Raw genomic sequence first — 19,303 nt, forward strand, 5'->3', positions numbered from 1 at the left:
ATCTTTAAGAAAAGTATTGCAACGTAATAAAATTTTAGCGTGCAATGTATTTATCAGTACATCCGCCTTTAGTGTTTCTACTTTCATCTTGTTACTGTGGCAACCTCCTCCGCAGAACCCACAAAGCGTGGTGTTCGTGACAAGCTTCCCATTTTGGGTAGTAACCGCCGAGCACTACTGACAAACAACAACCTTCCATAGCTGTTATATCAAAACTTCTATCGCTTTTAAGAAACATTGACCAAAATCCTTTAAGATTTGAGAAAAATTTAGTGTCCTGTCTTTCTCGAATTAAAATTAAAGCAGTTCGTCAACTTTTTAATTCCAGCTATCGAAAAGAGATTTTCCGTTTTTGTCGCTCATGTGCATCAACCTTCTCTAATAATACCATTTTAAAACTGACCGTTAAAGAAATAAGAAATTTATTCCCTAAAAAATATTTGAAATGTTACTACTGTAATATAAATACATAAGCAATAACTCTTTATCCCGAAAATATGCCGGAACATTTCGTTTGCTAACATCTCTGCCGAGAGACGAACATTTTCTTTCCATACAAGAGCAAAACTAGAGAAAGACTGTGAGGAGAATGGCCCATGAAAAATAAACGCGTATTTTTTTCAATTCAATTAAAGGATGTGTTGGTTAGTATCCTCCAAATATTTTCCCTTGAATCGCGCATAGGATCGTCGCACCGGCAGCTTTCGACAAATATGTTTACTCGCTCTTAGCTTTATCTTCAACAGCAAAACACTTCCCCATCTCCAAATTTTCCAAATAATGTCTTTAAAGACATTTAAGCTACTCAGATTTAAAAAATAGAAGATGTTACCTATCATCTCATATGTAACAGTTTTTACATTGAGGAATACTGTCGTGAGACGCATTTTTAAAAATGTTCCGTTCCCCGGCTGTTTGTCCCTGTTTTTTGCCTTTTTCATCAACTTATATTGAATATGCTTTGTCCAAAACATGACTGAATTCAAACTTACCCTGGATACAAAATCTTCAGGAACTGCTTTCAACGCGATAGCAGCTGATTACAAAATGGCATACACGGGAAAAATATATAATCAGGGATCGCTTGGAATCCTTTAACTCATTAATTTCACGATGCTTTCTGTTCTTTATTCCTTTATTATTTTTAATCGTCAAACTAACGGACCTACCTAAGAAAGAGGGAGATTAGAAATGAAACATTTCATTGGCCCTGATAAGTATCAAAACCAAATAAACGGCAATTATGTGGTTGTAAAATAAAATGTAGGACTAAATTCGCCGAAAAGATCGATGCTTTCTTCTTAAAGTGGGCCGGCAACATGTTGTTGGCCACCCGCCCATGCTTTTTGTACTCAGATAATATCATTCGACTACAAGAATCTTTGATGAGGCTTTGGATAAAACTAGTCACCAACCATTTGTGACCAAACATAAAACTGAAGAACAAATTTACCTCATAACATTCTTACCAAGAGATCGTCTTGAAGTTGAAACCGCGTTTCAACAGAGCCAAATTGGGTCTCCATATATGGTTTTTGAAATAAGAAGTAGGCCTTGCGCAGATGCGGTCGATAATTTCTTCTATAGAAGGGCGTAAAACGTTTAGTGTTCTTGCTGCACGCCTCTCCACCCTTTCTAATAGGCCTTATCACGGTTTTCGACGCCATTTTGACGAGTAGGCAAACAGGCTCGAAATAATAGTGTTTGTATGGAAATCCGATGTCAAATAATTTTCATAAAACATCGCTTCTAAAAAATTCATGAATTGAAAACTTTTGGCAATAGGAAAAGGATTTTAAGAAAAAAATTGGAGGGATGTAGCTGTGCCAGAAAGCGTCCAGTCGTGTTTCGAACTTTCCATACATTTGTCTGTTAGCGAACCAGCCGTGAACTGCTCTAAAAATAGCTTGCGGGAAAAATACAGAGAAATATGTATGGAAAGTTCAAAGCACGACTGGACGCTTTCTGGCACAGCTACATCCCTCCAAATTTTTTCTTAAAATCCTTTTCCTAGAGCCAAAAGTTTCCAATTCATGAATTTTTCAGAAGCGATGTTTTATGAAACTTATTTGACATCGTAATTCCATACAAACACTGTAATTTGGAGCCTGTTTGCCTACTCGTCAAAATGGCGTCGAAAACCGTGATAAGGCCTATTGTACTCGAATAATACCGTAACTTCTAGAATCGGTGATAATACTTGGTAGTAAAGTAGTCCTCCACAACTTATGACCAAATAGGGATTGGAAGGCGAACTTAACCGTCAAAAAGTCTAATCATGAGATTGTTTCGAAAATTAAACTTGCATTTCGATACAATGCAAGAGAAAACATAGAACAAAGGAAAACAAATGCTGGCTTGCGTGCCATTTGCCAGTCCGCCCACCTCCAACGCCTTTTTCGCCCTGTTACTGCGACAAACGTTGCAGTGTAAAAAAAAGCATTTTGTTTGTACAAAGTTCATTTATAACGTTGGGCACAACTTACTCACTTGGTAGTAGCTTCCGAAAACTGATTTGAAGAGCTACAGCCAGCCATCATTGTGATAAAAGATCATTTAAATCTGAAAGGGTAGGAGAACTGCTAGAGGGTGTTGAGAAATTGTAGTGGATAGCGTGACAGCATGACACTTTCTTCCTGTTAATTTTGTTTGAATCAATTATCGAATTATTGATATAAGATAAAGAATCATTGATGGACATCTTCCAAATATTGACAGTTATTAGTGATTTCATTGCATAGCACGGCATCAGGAGAACTTGAACCTTGCCCAACATATTATAGATAGAAACGAGTCGCTGTGGGTGTATGAACCGTGAGACGTGTAATTGTCAGAGAATTTAGAATAAATCGTTTTGTTAATTTGAACTCTGATATCGAGAAGTACGGCCGTCCAAGCATTAGCGACAAGGGAGAGAGCGCGCGACATCCATTGACGAGAGAAATAAGGAAGAGAGGGAGATCCGTTGATGAAAAAACAAGAAACAGATTGTAAACATAGATGACTTTAATTGTTGCTCAAGAATATACACTGATTTTACGGTTTGTTTTAATGTAACTCGTCCTATAAAAGTATCCCAAAAAAGGATTACGAGGGACAACAACAGAAATGGAGTGACTTTCAGATATGAAAAATTAAGCATGGCCGCAGTGAAGTGTCTGGAAGTTTCACTAACCAACATGTTCATTTATAGATCAAGCATATTTACTTAGACTGTCTTTATTTCTCGTTTTTAAAAAGCGTGTGTTGAGTATTTTGTTCCAGAAATTGCTGTTAGACATTGTTCAATATGCGAAAATGTTGTTCCCTGTGATCGTTGATCATGCTGTTTTCTATCTTACTGTCCTAAATAGCCATCTCCTTGGCAAAAACAACTAAAGTTGTTCTTAATAGGTTGGGGAAAGAGAAACGATAACCTTCAAACAGTATTAGACGTACATGCACGTTAGGGTTACCCATGCTTTATCCCAACCACATTGTCGCTAACAGATCCTACTAAGTCCCATGTTTACTATATTTGGGAAAGGAAACAGATCAACCAATAAATGAAGTCACATTAAATCCTTGAGCTCGGTCGAGGACATTGAGTTCGAAATAATTGCTTCTCTTAATTTCAGTCACAACGAGGAGAATCAACAAAGGAGATTTTAAGGACGGTGCCTACTTTTTGTACTGCTCATACGTTCTGCGCATCTGGAGATACTCGGGTTTCCTATGGGTGGTGCCCACTAATACAGGATATTTTTGCGCGGTTTAAAACTAAGCGGAGAAAGTATAACTCAACAAGTGCTCTCGGTATCCAAAATGAAAACTGGGGTAAGGTCCATGCATTTTTCAGCGATAATAAAGCTTCAATTTGGAAAAAAAAAACCGCCATGCAATGCTTTGTATTTTACGGCTTTTTAGAATAATTGTTGCTTAATTATGTCTAACAAATGTGTGGATACCCCCAATTTTCTTTTTGGATTCCAATAGTCCCTGCTAAGACCTGCTTTACCCGCATGTTTATATACCGCGCAACAATACTTCGGTATTAGTAGACACCGTCCTTAACTGGAATTACCAGATTTGCTAAGACTTCATTCACAATACTTTTACTTCTTTCAAATCGCAAATGATCTTTTTTACTGAAATATGTTTGTTGTACTGATTTCAAGAGATAATCTACACTTAACTGAAGTTGTCTTAAACAGTATTGTTTAGTTCCTTAGTCATTTAGTCAGTGCTTCTGCGTAAACAAACATTTAATGTCGTAGCGTACAGCCAGAACACTGAAAATGTAATATGGCTTCACTAAAAAGGTTTTTAACCCGATCTAGACAACAGGGTAGAGGGGGGAGGGGCTTTGAACGCGAATATTTTTTTAAAAATTTAAGCAAACGCCAGGAAACTTCGGTAATTTTTTTAACAAATTTATCTGCAAAGTTTTTGAAGTGGCCAGGGAACGTTCACAGACTTTGTTGTTACCAGGCAACCAATTGTTGACAGATATCCCTTTTTGAAATGACACAAAAAAAACACCTACTTTTCTTGCTGCAACTTTTATGTTTAAAACGCAAGTTAGTGTGTCTTTATTAATTTTGATTACTTTCGGTTTAATTTTGGCCCTTTTCTGAAGTTTTGGGGAAATTCAGAAATCCAAGATGGGGGATCCATGATGTCTGCCATTCAATCATGATGTATTTATTACGTCATATGACGTCATTACTTCCTGTTACGGACCTCAAAAGAAACATCTTTGGACGTACTACCTACCCTCAAGGTGCCATTATGGAGAGGTGTCGTAATCCTCCCCCTCCCCCTCCGCCCCAGAAGACAAAAAAAAAGGCACCATCTAGATATATATAAGATTAATAGAAATAAGCTAGTCTACATTTTATCTAATTAGAACATTAAAAACAAAACCCCTCCCCTCACCTTTTCTGAGAGAGAGGCGCCTATCCCTATGATAGGGTACTTAGAGGATTACAGAATACCCTCTGGGTAGGGAACATTTTCTTCACAATAATAACAACAATCCCACAGAGAGTGGTCATTTATTCTTCCAGAACTGGGATACTAAACAGAGCTCATGATTCCCTCCGGTTATGGCGCAATAATTCCATGTGCTCTCCATTCCCTCGTGGGGGAGGACTCTTACTATCAGAGTTTTTGTTGACAATGGTTGAGGGAGAGTTCGAAATCTGGTCGGGGTTTATCATCTTCCATGAAATAGGTACATCTCTTCAGAGTCTTTGTGCTCTAAGGTAACAAGATTTCTTTACTTTCTTTTTTTCTCTTTTCTTTCTTCCTTCTTTTCCTTCCTTCTTTCTTTCTTTCTTTCTTTCTTTCTTTCTTTCTTTCTTTCTTTCTTTCTTTCTGCCTTCCTTCCTTCTTTCGGGAGGCACGTTACTGATATCAGAAGATAAAACTTTCGTTTAAATCCAACTGGCGTGTGTTGTATAGTGTATAATTATAACAGGTGATTTCCTTTGTTGTTTATCAGTTCACCATGAGGGCCGTCTGCTTTGTTATTCTTGCTCTTCTGATAGTGTCCACCGCTGCGCGATCTAATCGTAAACTTAAAGGTACGTGTTATAACATAAAGCCATAAAATGCAGAAAAAGTAACATTATTGAAGTTTAACTCAGCTCAAAACTGTTACATGCTGATATGCTTCACTTGCCGTTTCTAAATGCTAATTTGAGTAAAATACATAGCAGAAATACCGACCAATAAAACACTAACAAAAGGTTTAACACCATTAAGCTGGGAATAGGGAAAGCAGGGAAAGAAGAAGATTCCGGCGCCGTTAAATTTTCCTAAGTTAAAATTTATCTGACAACAATTTCCTCTGAGTCTTAATAGCATGTGCAGTCTTAATAGCATGTTTTTAACATTTTCATTTTTTCGATTTCTGTTTTTTTTTTCCTTAATTCTAAAGTGAAAAGGTGGAGGCCGTTCAACGTTCGAATTTGACGTTTCTAGATCAAGTGGACATTTCCCTTTTTTTTCTTTTGGATTTTAATTACGTTCAGTAATTAATTTCACTTTTTTAAGATATAGAGATATCTATAAAGGTGGCAAAACTAACAAGGAAGGCGGTTATTGAGGAATAACGAAATAATTCCCAAATCATGTAACGTCATCATAGGTGCCTCAATGATGATGAAATACCGTATATTGTACGTGATCTTAAAAAATTATGTTCTCTGTTAAATTTGTTATTCGATCGTAATGGCCCGGGATGCCGATGTCCACCATACCGACGTTGATTTTGATGTCTCCAAGGGCGAGAAGAGCTTGGATGAACTTGTTAGGGATCCTAAATGTGATCTTGTTTGCGTGGTGTATTGCAAGGGTCCACAATGCAACTGCTGCAGCAAATAACCAGCTAGGCCTTCAACTTCACGAGTAAGTTTCTCGTTGGAGAGCAACAATCCACGGAGACGCGAAACAAGAAAGTCAACTTGCTCCGCCTGTGGAGTTTCGAATTTCATTTGGATATTTTTTGGCGCCAAATGTCGTGAAATACACCTTGTGAATAAACAGTCCTCAAATGTTTGAATTTATCGAGGCAATCTCTCCCAACACGCGAACCATGCAGTCTGTATCCTGTGTGTGGAAGGTGTTTTGAACCCGACTTATTTCTTAAGCTTGTTTTCGGGCTTACAAATTTTAGAAATTCTAAATACTGCCTCGTGAGTAATCGTACATTTATCTTCGGAAGATTCTTTCTCGAGCGCAAAACGACACCTTTAACTTCTTTTCCCGGAAAGTTCTCCCGTTGATGTCAATTTCGCTTTTAATTAGAAATTTCATGCAAATGGCGTAATGTCGTTATAGGATGCGTTCCTTTAATTTAGGATGATCCAGATCAGGATCAATGATCCAAGATCACTCGGATCATGGTGCATCAAAAGGACCGAGGAATCCACTCTGGGAATTGAAAGGATTCTTCCATTCCTTTGATGCACCATGATCCGAGTGATCTTGGATTATTGATCCTGGTCTGGTTTACCACCATATCAGAAAACCCGCATTTACAAATTCCGAGAAGCGGGGGTTAAAAGTCCATTTTTTATTTGTAAATCAAAATCTGTGTCTTTCTCTTTCAGGTGTTGAGTCTGGCAATGCAGTGATGTTTTGAAGCACTTATTGGGGACTTTGATTATTAACTAATTCTAAAATGGGGGTATATAGTATGGTTAACTCGAAAATAAAAACCTTTACTGGACAGGTGAATTTTTGTCATTTTCTTTCATAATTTATGCGTGCTGCTATCATCGGCTGTTTTCTGGGCATCATCTTCCAGTCTTCCATTGTTTTAGTTTTGACAACAGAGACACAAGTCTTTTGGCAACGGGATTCATTGTTGAGAATATTTATAAACTGTAAATTTCCCGGGATCCAGATTTCAATTAGGGAAGTTGTCAACACCACATTCTTAAACTATGCCGGTATATGACAAATCAAATAAAAATCTTTTTATGTGTATAATTTCATACAAAAAACTAAAGCATTTTTGCGCTGAGTTTCAGTTGTTTGTGGTAATAGTGAATAAGCCGTAAAACAGACACTGCTTTGATGGAGTGACTTAAAAATATTGTCAATATGTGCCATGAAGTCATAGTTTGAAATCACTATTTTTTTTTTGTTTTGTCTGTTGTGATCCTAAGAACGAGGTTTTCCTTTGAGATCATTAACACGAAATTTTCTTATAATTTTTGAATTTATGCGCCTTTTTTAAGAAGATCTCAGAACGGCTCGATAAATTATGGAAAGATTTTCATGATTCATTTTGATGATGTCAACAACTTTATTCCCACAGTTTCAATGAAGTTGATTTTCAGTAACTTCTTTTAAATTTAAAGATGAGGAGGATGCATAAACAGGCGGGATGTTTGCATTTCAAACACGCTCTTGACAAGTTATGGTAATATATTCAAGTAGATCATTGCGTAAATTATTCCACTATGACATATCTTTCATTGCATAAGACCAGGCTTTTCTTCTACTGGGTATCTGCAATGTAAAAATCACGAAATAATGTATACGCATTCATTTAAATATATTACCACACAAAACCAACGTTGAATTTGTAACGCAAGCTTTACCGCCGTTTTAGTCGTTCTCTTCACCGTTCAATATAAAAGAGTTCCGTAACATCAATTTTTATAAAAACCTTCACATAAAATTGTTCACATTATCAAGCATGCGTGCTGAAAATTTTAAAAATTCTTTCGAACTGTTTCTGAGATTTTTACAAACCGCGCAAATTTAAAAAATTGCAAGAAAATTCTAAGGCAAGCTACGTGCGTTCTCCAGCTCGCGATAGGGAAACTTAACAGGAATTTCACTGCATAAAGCAGTAACCAGTCTCAGCAGTATTTTCATTTCATCTTTTACAAGAGTTGTTTATTGTCGTTCTATTTACGTTTACGATACAAACACTACATGGTTTGAAGCGCTTTGGCTGCGATTTATTTAAAATCAAACTTATAAATTTTTTTCCACTTTTGTATACAGTCGAACCTCCCGTAAACGACCACCCATAATGTCAAGGATATGTGGTCGCTTACGGGAGATGGTCGCTCACCAGCGGTCACACCACAGGGAATCTACACATTGGGTAATATCAGATATGGTAATTACGTAGACCTAACCCTTTTGCCAGTGCTTATCGAAACCCATAGTAGTAACTTTTATTACTGCTACAAGTACATTAAGACTGGTCCAAAATTATCCTAGGCAAAAAAATCCTAGGGCCTATGGTGATTATTGTTTGTATCTCACAAATTACAGCGATTGAGACAATCATTGGGAAAGATCTTGACTCTTTTATTATTCCAGGTAGCGCTGTCAAATTTTTCGGGGAACGGAACATAAGCAAAAAGATAAGAAGATAAAAGATAAGAGTTTTTTTCCTACACTGGATGCAATCTGATTAAAGTTTATTTCAGTGTGAAGTATAGTGCAGGTGTATTTCATCAATTGTTTCAATGCTATATCGGGAAACACTTCTGGTAGCTCCGACTGTGAGATTTACGGCGTCTGCTGTAATGACGTGGCCAATATGTTACAGCGACACATTTTCAATTTCAATTTGAGAAATACAGCCGATTGTGTGTCAAATGGTCGCCTACGGGAGGTTAAAAACAATTGAAAATTTTAAACAATCATCTCTAAAAGTGGTCGCTCACGAGAGGTGGTCGCTTACGAGAGGTTCCATCTACAGTGATTTGACTTGAAAACTTTTGGTATTTTGGAAAAGTGGTCGCTAATAAGAGGTGGTTGCTTACGAGAGGTGGTCGCAAAAGGAGGTTCGACTGTAATTTCTTAGAACCTTGATTTCTGATCAAAGGTGTTCAAAGACGAATTTTCGTGAAGAACAAATGTCAGCGGGTGACAACAATGCAAACTCTCCTTGGCGTTTACTCAAGGCACGGCTATTCATACTCCACGGAATTTTGTGTGTTCCAGATTTGAATTAGAAACTCTAAGACCACAAACTTAAACTATGTTATATGGAAAACAAAAGACAGTCGAACTTCCCTTTGCGACCACCTCTCGTAAGCAACCACCTCTCATTAGCGACCACTTTTCCAAAATACCAAAAGTTTTCAAGTCAAATCACTATAGATGGAACCTTTCGTAGGCGACCACCTCTAGTAAGCGACCACTTTAAGAGATGATTGTTTAAAATTTTCAATTGTTTTTAACCTCCCGTAGGCGACCATTTGACACAGAATCGGCTGTATTTCTCAAATTGAAATTGAAAATGTGTCCCTGTATCTCTGGCAATTTGTAACGAGTTCCAGCTGCCAAACTAGTTTGCTTTGCCGAGTTTCTTCCCCGTTTTCCGTCTTTTCCCGCGCTAGCACAGCCCGATGCTAGTTTTCGGTCCATGCGCCGATCACAAGATAAGCCAAACTCTTCTCAGCAAGATAGTCACAAACCTCTCGTTACAATATATACAATTTAAATTGTGTAAATTAATCATGTTGTTTAATTGAATCATGCCTTCCGCTACTGCCAATCACTTAGGAATTCTCAAGTGTTGGAATAGAGAACAACTTAATTAGGAAAAAAATAAGTTCCATTTGAACTTATTCTTGTAGGTACGTGTAGCCAACCGACATTTCAAGAAATGTTACATTTATCTCCTAATGTTAGTCGAAACCGATATACCTCTGCTGCTGATTAAAATTTATAAAAACTGTTTTAGATGCATTCTGTTTTAGACGCAAAGTTTCAATCAATCAAATTGTGTAATTGAATTATACCTTTCGGACGCTTGTGTAGCTAAGAAGAGCGGGTGAATCGAAATTTCTCATAGCATTTAATAACAACAAACATCACCCCAAATACACACCCTTCATAGTTTTATTAATCCTCTTATATCTAGGACAACCTTATTATCCTGCTCAAAGTTAAAAAGTTGCGGGTACAGAGTTGAGACAGAAATAAAGTTTTATAAAGTATTATTTCATTTTATTGTTATTATTATTATTATTATTATTATTATTATTATTACAGTCATGTTCTTGTGCTATGGGTGAGCATTCCATTCTCAGTAATCCAAGTTACTTCACTGGCTCTTGTCGCTTTCTACCGCTCCATGCCGCAACAATCCAGGAGCATTTTGCAACAATAATCATCACCTGCTCTGGGGTGATCAGCACGCATCACGACACCTGAACGAGCGGAATCCATTCGACGATGGAACCGTTTTGTTTCTGCTGGGGCACGGCTGACAGCTCCAACAAGCAGCAAAATGCACAGAATAACAGTGGCTTTCATCTGTGATAAAAGGAAAGGGATGCAACTGGGTTAAATTTATTCTTTGTTTGTTGTCTTTTTCCGTAGCCTTTTGTCTACCCTCAGAATGCCCTTTTTCTCGCGATGGTTTTAATTTCTTTATTTTCGCAAACGTTTATCAACGGAAAAGAAATGCGAACGTATTATAGTCCCCTATTTTCCCTTGTGATTTTTGAGATCAAACTGCCGCCATCTTGATTTGCAATGACGAGCGCAACCTGGGAAAAGCACCAAATCTACCGAGGGTCCCCTCCTCAAGTTATATAGCTAGCACTTTTACTTCCTCGGTAGTTTTGGCTCTCTCCCCAAGTTACGCTCGCCGTTACAAACCCAAGATGGCGGCATTTCGATCTCGACATTCACATGGGAAAATAAGGAACTGCCAATGGTCTAGCTGATGACTTGTCTGCTATATATATAACACAAATGGAGATTAGTAACGTACTCCTAGACTAGCTGAGGAGGATTTGCAACTTGAATTGTTACCCATGCGGGATATATTTAACCCTTTAAGCCTCACAGTGATCAGTGTCTAATTTCTCCATACGATATTACCAACTGATCAAACATGCAGGTCACGAGAATAAGAGAAACGATCTCCAGTTATAAAATGTCTTGACGTTTAAAAAACATCCCTAATCTAGTACTAGAAATCTAGTAAAAGTAATAAATGGAGAAGAGGGGATAGGGAGGGAGAAGATATACATGGTGGTCACACAAACGCTCCTTGTGCTCGTCACGCATTCCTCTCCACCGAACGTGGGGGAGGAATGCGTAGAAAGCCCAAGAGCGTCTAGGTAGAAGGCAATCGGTTTGGCGTGTTTTACCCCCTTGCAAAAAGGGGTTCAACACAGAAAATATGGCCTGCTACGCAGGCGCATGACAAATATAGGAACGTAACCTACGCGCGCGCGAGAGAAAGACACGCGAGGGTAAAAGGAGGGAAGAATAAAATGCATGCAAGGAACGCCTGCCCGAGAGGCCTACCAAATTCGTTTCCCGCCCCCTATCCAATTATTTGAAACATTAAATTGCCTGTGTGAAAGAAATCAGTATATCATAGGCTTACGCGTTTGTCAATTTACTAGATTCTACCGGGCAACAATCTACGTTTTTGCTTATTCTGCATGTTCCAACGTTTACAGAGATAGTCTAAACGTTTCTATAGCATATTTGTTCGTCGAGAAATTAGATTTTGAAAGTTTTTTTTTTTTGAGCCGCAAAGTTCATTTTTAGCGCACGAGTATTTATTAAATATGAAGTATGTGATAGTAAGTTAAACAAGAAAAAGGTTGGAACGTTGAGATATTGTCAAAAACAAGCAAATGCTATATTTTTCCTGTATTTTCCTTTTCTTAACGTTTATATAGAAACCAGAATCACTTCTGTAGGAGCAATATTCACAGAGCTTTGAATTTTCAAATATTTTCACCCGAGCCGTCAAATTGCACCCATGAAAGAAATTTACATATGGTAGCAAAGTCGCAAGTGCTTTTTCAAAGAAATGTATTATCGTGGGCAAGAATCAATTCTTTTTTGATGTTCTTCTTGTCTCTAGCCTTACGCAGACAATTTAATCGTTTCTATAGCGGCTAGCCTGGATAAAATAATTTTTAAAAGTTCTATTTTCCTGCCGCGAAGTTAATTTCTACCGCACGGTTTTCATGAGCCCGAAAACAACGCGCACAAGTTTTGAACGTTCAAGCATTATCAGGAACAGCCAAATTTTATTTTAAGAGGCTACAATTATTTCTGTAGCAGCAATATTTACAGATTTAGAAATTTGAGGGATTGGATTGTTGTTTGAAATATTTACATGTCGCAGAAACATGGTTCATGGCCGAATATGATCGTAAAGTAACAAAGGGTATGGCTCGTTTAGCGCTTGAGCCAGATCAATCTTTGGTGCTTGGAAGTAAAAAACGCCGAGTGATCACATGCTTGCAAGTGTTCGGACCAAAGACCATCAAGATATGTTTTAAATCAAATGTTAAGATTCAAAATTTGCAAGAAGACCATTTCTAGCTTGACTAAGCAGTTTTACAGCATTTGGCATCATTCCGGTCACACTATACATATATCAGCTCAAATTCCGACTTGTCGTGAAACATTTTTACCTTTTTGTCAGTGAATGCGCTTCGCTGGGTGTGACTTTAATTACGGCTGTTTCCTGTCGTAGAGTTCTTCGGCGTTTCGAAATTTCTTCGGTAGTAATATAAACTGTATGAGTTGTGGCGTAATATCTGACTTTCACCACAAACAGCACACTTTTTGTTGACTGAGATCGTCACGGCAACAATAAATAAAGGATTATTTTTTGTAGAAGTTTAGGGATTTTTAGAGGCCCCCGATAAATAAAAAAAATATGTTATTTACCATGTTAAAATAGAAACTAACAACAAAAGAAGAAAGGTTTTAACCACCAAATTATCTCAATTTAGTCTCCTAGGGTCTCCTAGTGCGGGCAATGATAATTTTTTGACAGTTACTTATCGTATGAATCATCAATACATGAAATTTTTGAAAAATATATTTTCACACGTAATAAGGTATTGAAAAAGTTGATTTTGTTAGAAGTTCGTTTTAATTTCGGTAAGTAAAACTATATCCTACTCCTTTAAAAAAGCACATATTTGTACACCTTTTAGAATCTAGTTGGAGGTTAACATTTGCAAGAATCTGCTCCGCCGGGACCATGATGATTTATTTGCAACAGGAATGTCAAGGAGAAACTAAGTATTTTAACAATTTACATTTTTCTTCATGTGACTGTACATTTTTTCGATTCTCCTTCCCTTCCTATGAAGTTAGGCTAAAGTTGTAGCCGAACATTGGTTTTTAAGAGTAAAAAAATTATGTACCGATTATTATCAATCATAGTTCAAAGATGAATAATTAATTTCTTTTGTTTTGTTCCCCTAAGGTTGGTAGTAAAGCTAGAATTCTAACATATCGAAATTGGTCCTGATTGCTTTGTTAAAAGTTGTCCGCGCGATATTACGCGGTAACAACTTTTATGTAACAATGTTGCGCTAAAAAATCGTTTCCTGTAACAGCAACTGAACAATGCGTGAGCAGATTTCTAAAGGAAATTTTTAGTTGGTCAGCAAGATTGGGATCACGAAATGATTTCATGATAACACGTAGCTCAATTTTAAGGGAGCCCTTAGTAAACGCGAATTCTCGTCCTAAGTAACAACTGACTTACCAAATGAATTTTGTTTGAGGTGATAGCTATATAAAATAACTTTCTCCTTTGTTCGCAGCTAACTTAAATTAGGGAATTGGGTTGTTCTTTTAAACATTCAGATGTCGCAGAAACATGGTTCATGGCCGAATATGATCGTAAAGTAACAAAGGGTATGGCTCGTTTAGCGCTTGAGCCAGATCAATCTTTTGTGCTTGGAAGGAAAAAACGCCGAGTGATCACATGCTTGCAAGTGTTCCCAAAAACCATCAAGATATGTTCTAAATCAAATAAAAGGTTCAAAATGGACAAGAAGACCATTTCTAGCCTGAATTAGCCGTTTTACAGTATTTGGCATTATTCCGGTCACACTATACATATATCAGCTTAAATTCCGACTCATGGCGAACATTTTTAAGCTTACCTTTTTGTCAGTGAATGCGCTTCGCTGTGTACAACTTTTATTACGGCCGTTTCCTGTCGTCGAGTTCTTCAGCGTTTCGAAATTTCTTCTGTAGTGATATAAACTGTATGAGTTGTGGCGTAATATCTGACTTTCGCCAAAAACAACATACTTTTCGTTGACTGAGATCATCACGGCAACAATAAAAAAGGATTGATTTCTGTGGAAGTTTTGGAATTCTAAGAGGCCCCCGATAAATAAAATAAAAATAAAAATATTATTTTCCATGTTCGAAATAAACTAACAACAAAACGAAAATGGTTTCAGTAACAACATGATATTATTTTAGTCTTTTAGTACGGGCAATGATAATTTTTTTACTATTACTTATCGCACGAATCATCAATACATGAAATTTTTGAAAAATGTATTAATTTTTAACACGTAATAAATAATGAAAAGTTGTTCTTGTTAGAAATTCGTTTTATTTTCAATACATAAAACTATATCCTCCTCCTTGAAGAAAGCACATATTTATACACCTTTTAGAATCCAGTTAGAGGTTAACATTAGCAAGAATCTGCTCCGCCGAGACCATTTTGATTCATTTGCAACAGGAATGTGAAGGAGAAACTAAGTATTTTGAAAATTTACAATTGTCTTCGTATGGCTGTACTTTTTTTCTATTCTTTGTCACTTCCTATAAAGTAAGGCTAAAGTTGTAGGCGAACATTTGTTTTAAGGGTAAATGAATTATATACCGATTATTAGCAATTATGGTATAAAGATGAATAATTAATTTCTTTTGTCTTGTTCCCCTAAGGTTGGTTGTAAAGTTAGAATTCTAGTATCTCGAAATTGGTCCTGATTGCTACGTTAAAAATTATTGCGTTCAAAATCGTCTCCTGTAACATCACCTGAACAATGCGTGAGCACATTTGAAAAGGAAATTTTTAGTTGGTCGGCAAGATTGGTATCACGGGATGATTTCTTGATAACACGTTGCTCAATTTTAAGGGTGCCCGAACAGTAAACGCGAATTCTCGCCCTAAGTAACAACTGACTTACCAAATGAATTTTTTGAGGTGATAGCTATATAAAATTATTTTCCTCCTTTAATAACCTTGAAAGATTGTTCTCACTTTGTTTTATTCTCACATCAATAATTATTTTTAAAATATCAATGATTGTTTGCAAGTAACTTAAATTAGGGCATTGGATTTTTCTTTGAAATATTCAGATGTCGGTGAAACATGGTTCATGGACGAATATGATCGCACAGTAAGAAAAGGTATGGCTCGTTTAGCGCTTGAGCCAGATTTATCTTTGGTGCTTCGTAGTAACAAACGCCGAGTGACCACGTGGTTGCAAGTGTTCCCAAAGACCATCAAGATATGTTCTAAATCAAATGAAAAGTTCAAAATGGACAAGAAGACCAAAATTACTACCGGACTATTCAACCTAAATTTCCGGTACAGAATCAAATATATGGCCAACCTGCTGTCCTTTCTCCCAGAAATTTGGAAATTCCGGGAATTTCCGCTCCATTGGTCATACCATTTTGCCGAATGCCCAGGGCCCGGTTGTTCGAAAGCTGATAAACGTTAATCCGCGATTAAAAATTAACGGAAGGTTTTCTGCTCGCTCGTTAAAATTTGTATTTTAACTCTAATTTTTTTAGCCAGTGGTAAAGAAAAGTCAAATCAAAACTGAGGGACAAAAATCTTTTAAAAAATATTTATTGTGATGTAATTAAACTCTAACCAAAGTTGTTGTTAATCCAGAATTAGCTGGCTTTAAACAACTGGGCCCAGCCCCAGTTTCTTACGGGATTTAAAAATAAAACTCGCGTTTTCTGAATAAATTTGCAATAATTGCTTCTCATTTAGTTTGTGTAATGTGGTCGAACTATCCAGGAGCTAACGTCGTAGTAGCGGCTTTAAGAGAAAGGAAACTAAATCATCATGTGTTCACGTTTTTCATAAAACCTTGAATGGTGATTACACGTCGTTGTTTGGTAGATGACGACAAAGAAAGGTATCAAAGTTTATAACGCACGTCAGAGCCAGTGTTTTGCTAATTAAAACTATTGTTTTCTGACGTTCTCTTGTGGTCATCGTCGTCTCTGCACGTCCCAACGATAACGAAAAAGTCACCTGAAAACTTCTACAGAGACGGCGGACTACCCAGAAATAAAAATGCCGCTCCAACGACGTAAGCTCCTGGATAGTTCGACCACATTACACAAACTAAATTAGTAGAATTGCCAATTTATTCAAAAAACGCGAGGGTAACTTTTAAACCACGTAAGAAACTGGGGCTGAGCATCTGGTGAAATGGTATGACCAATGGAAAGGAAAATTCGAGGAATTTCCAAATTTCCGGGAAAAAGGACAACTGGTTGTCCATATATTTGATTCTGTGCCGGAAATTTAGGTTGAATAGTCCGGTAGAAACACACGAGGAGGCCCCGGGAACAAATCTGTTTGCCTGTGGACAACTGCATGCTGGCCGCTGTTCCCCCGTGCCAGGGAACTTTTGTTACCCAGCGTGCTGTTCGAACGTTCAATGTGTCCATGGCGTTCTGGCCGTGCATCTTTCGAAATCTCAGAAGCAAGCTGACTTGAAAGTGAAACGGCTTCAATTGAGTCGGAGTTGCACTGAAAGGATAGGTATACATCTCTACTTTGATTTTATAGTGGAATGGGGATGCTAGGGATGATTTCACCGGTTTTTTTCCGTTTCGTGCTTCGGGCATGGCTGAAATACTGTTCGGCCTTTCGTTACACTTAGCAGTAGAAACCCGAATGACGCTAACTCACCGAAATCGCTTCGAATCGGCTTGAAAAGCAACAGGGTAAGTTGATTTTATTGAGAAAACGATGTTAGTTTCTACCATTTTACACCAATCCGTTGTATTCCCATACAAAAAATCCTTATAATTCAACGGTTCTCTTATGTTGAGCTTGGGCTGCCTGTGATTGAACTAAAACAAACTCAATGACTTACTCAAAAACCAGTTAAATAATCATCGTTGAAGGCTTCTTATTATTCTGCATGAACGTGTAATAACAAGGGCTCAGATTCGATCAGAGTAAACGCTTTAGTAAATTGACTACATACACCACAAAAATATGACCAGAAATCTACACTAATAAAACTAATCTTACTATTGAATGCCAGAACATTTAAAATTAGAATTTTGGCAGTTTTCTGATCATGAATTATAAATGTAATTCCAGGGCGATTAATTTCTCACCAAATTGCCAATTGGATGTGTAAATGACAGAACGGAATCCAGGAGATCAAGCTGGAATCAGTAGGAAGAAATAAAGTGAGGGTAAAAACATTAAAATTGTTTGTTCAGCACGCGTGCAATGTCCAATGAGTGCATTCGGAAGTCAGGCAAGCGTGGTCATTGCACGCGTGCTGAACAAGAATGCTGTATCATGACAAACTCGAAAACAATAGAAAACTCCCAAAGCACAAACTCAGCCAAAACGCTAAAATCTTCAATGTTTGCTCAAGTTTGGGCTTATAGGAGATAATGTCACAGTTTTTTAATGACCATGAAATTCAGAATCCAAGTAGCTAGTTAATCAATTGTGTCCCCGAAAAAATGTGAAAGAAAAAAAACTACGAATTTTTAAGAAAATGCTTTTTTGTGAGAAGGACTCTCAAACGCTGACAAACGTCAACAAATAGCTAAAACTATCATTTCTATATGTTTGCATTGCTCGAAATGGCGCGCATTTACAAGGCCCTAAAGCTTTTTGCTGACTTGCAAGGACTCATCTGTAATAAAGATCCCCAAAATAAAGGAATAAATCTCATAGTTTATTAGATATCATGACAAGCCAGAGGCCAGATTTTACGACCTCGACGCCTTTGAAAGACGCGTTCTTCGGATGTTTGTGGCGGATTAAGATCGCCTTTAGGTGCGAGTCTTTTGTTTCGACCTCCGAAGGATATTCTCGCCTGAAGACTATGATACGTGTGTTGTAGCTGTCAACATTGTGATTTTTAATTAAATTCTGTCATCGTATGACAAAACCCGAACCACGCTAAATTGAAATCCTTGTACAACAACCGTACAAATATCAGTTTGCCTGGATGAGTGGCCAAGTCCTCACTTTATTGGTTTTGCGTATTCAATTCTTCAATCTCGCGGCAAACGTTGGCTTAGGTAACTCGTCCTATAATTCGAACAAATGCGGACACATACATTTACGTGACACAGCCGAAACTATCGGCTAACTGGGAAAAAGCCTCTTAGTTTTCTCTTCATTATAAGGCGGCTAAGAATGCGTTCGATTGACCTTATTCCGGATGAATAATAAGCGGAAGAGCTGTTAAATTTCTCTTGTTAAGAAATTTGGGAGGCCAATTCTGCAATCTATCGCTCACACATGAGAATTTAATAGCGGTCTTGTACTCCAGTAACTCCTAAAACCCTTTTTTTTTGGGATTTCTTGTCATCGTTGTATGTATTCCTATTCCGGAATAGGGTCAATCGAACGCACCCTAAAATTCTATTTTATTTTACTACAACAAGCGAAGGAATCCGGACTATTAAATTATGCCGAATTTGAATAACCATACGTCAGAAAACCGTAGTTTCGCATTAATGACAAAAATCAAACAAAAGAAGGCGGCTAAGGTTTTTTAGCGTATTGTTATTAAATTTCGGCGCCATTTATGCAATCGTTTTTTGCAGTGCGAAATTCGCAATTATTGGCCAAGATTCTTTACAAATTGTTTACACTGACAAATTCATCTTCTATTAATCTCAATGAAGTTTTTAAGTGGTCCTTGTGAAAACGATTCAAGTGTAGAAATGCTAAATCTAAACTAGTCTAAATTTCCGTGAGTGCACATTAATTTTCCTTGACCGGTCATTTCGCTACACTGCA

General features: G+C 37.4%; 1 long non-coding RNA gene across 1 annotated transcript; it reads right to left on the minus strand.

Annotated features, from left to right (window-relative positions):
* Window positions 1-10,347: 10,347 nt before the first annotated feature.
* On the minus strand, window positions 10,348-14,524 carry LOC146469475 (uncharacterized). The gene is made up of 2 exons (XR_014867248.1): window positions 14,412-14,524; window positions 10,348-10,782 (listed from the first exon to the last, which is right to left on the minus strand). It is a non-coding gene; the product is annotated as an uncharacterized LOC146469475 (long non-coding RNA).
* Window positions 14,525-19,303: the final 4,779 nt, after the last annotated feature.

The sequence above is a fragment of the Pavona decussata genome, unplaced genomic scaffold, assembly GCF_977016875.1.
Source record: "Pavona decussata unplaced genomic scaffold, jaPavDecu1.1 SCAFFOLD_124, whole genome shotgun sequence".
Classification (NCBI taxonomy): Eukaryota; Metazoa; Cnidaria; class Anthozoa; order Scleractinia; family Agariciidae; genus Pavona; species Pavona decussata.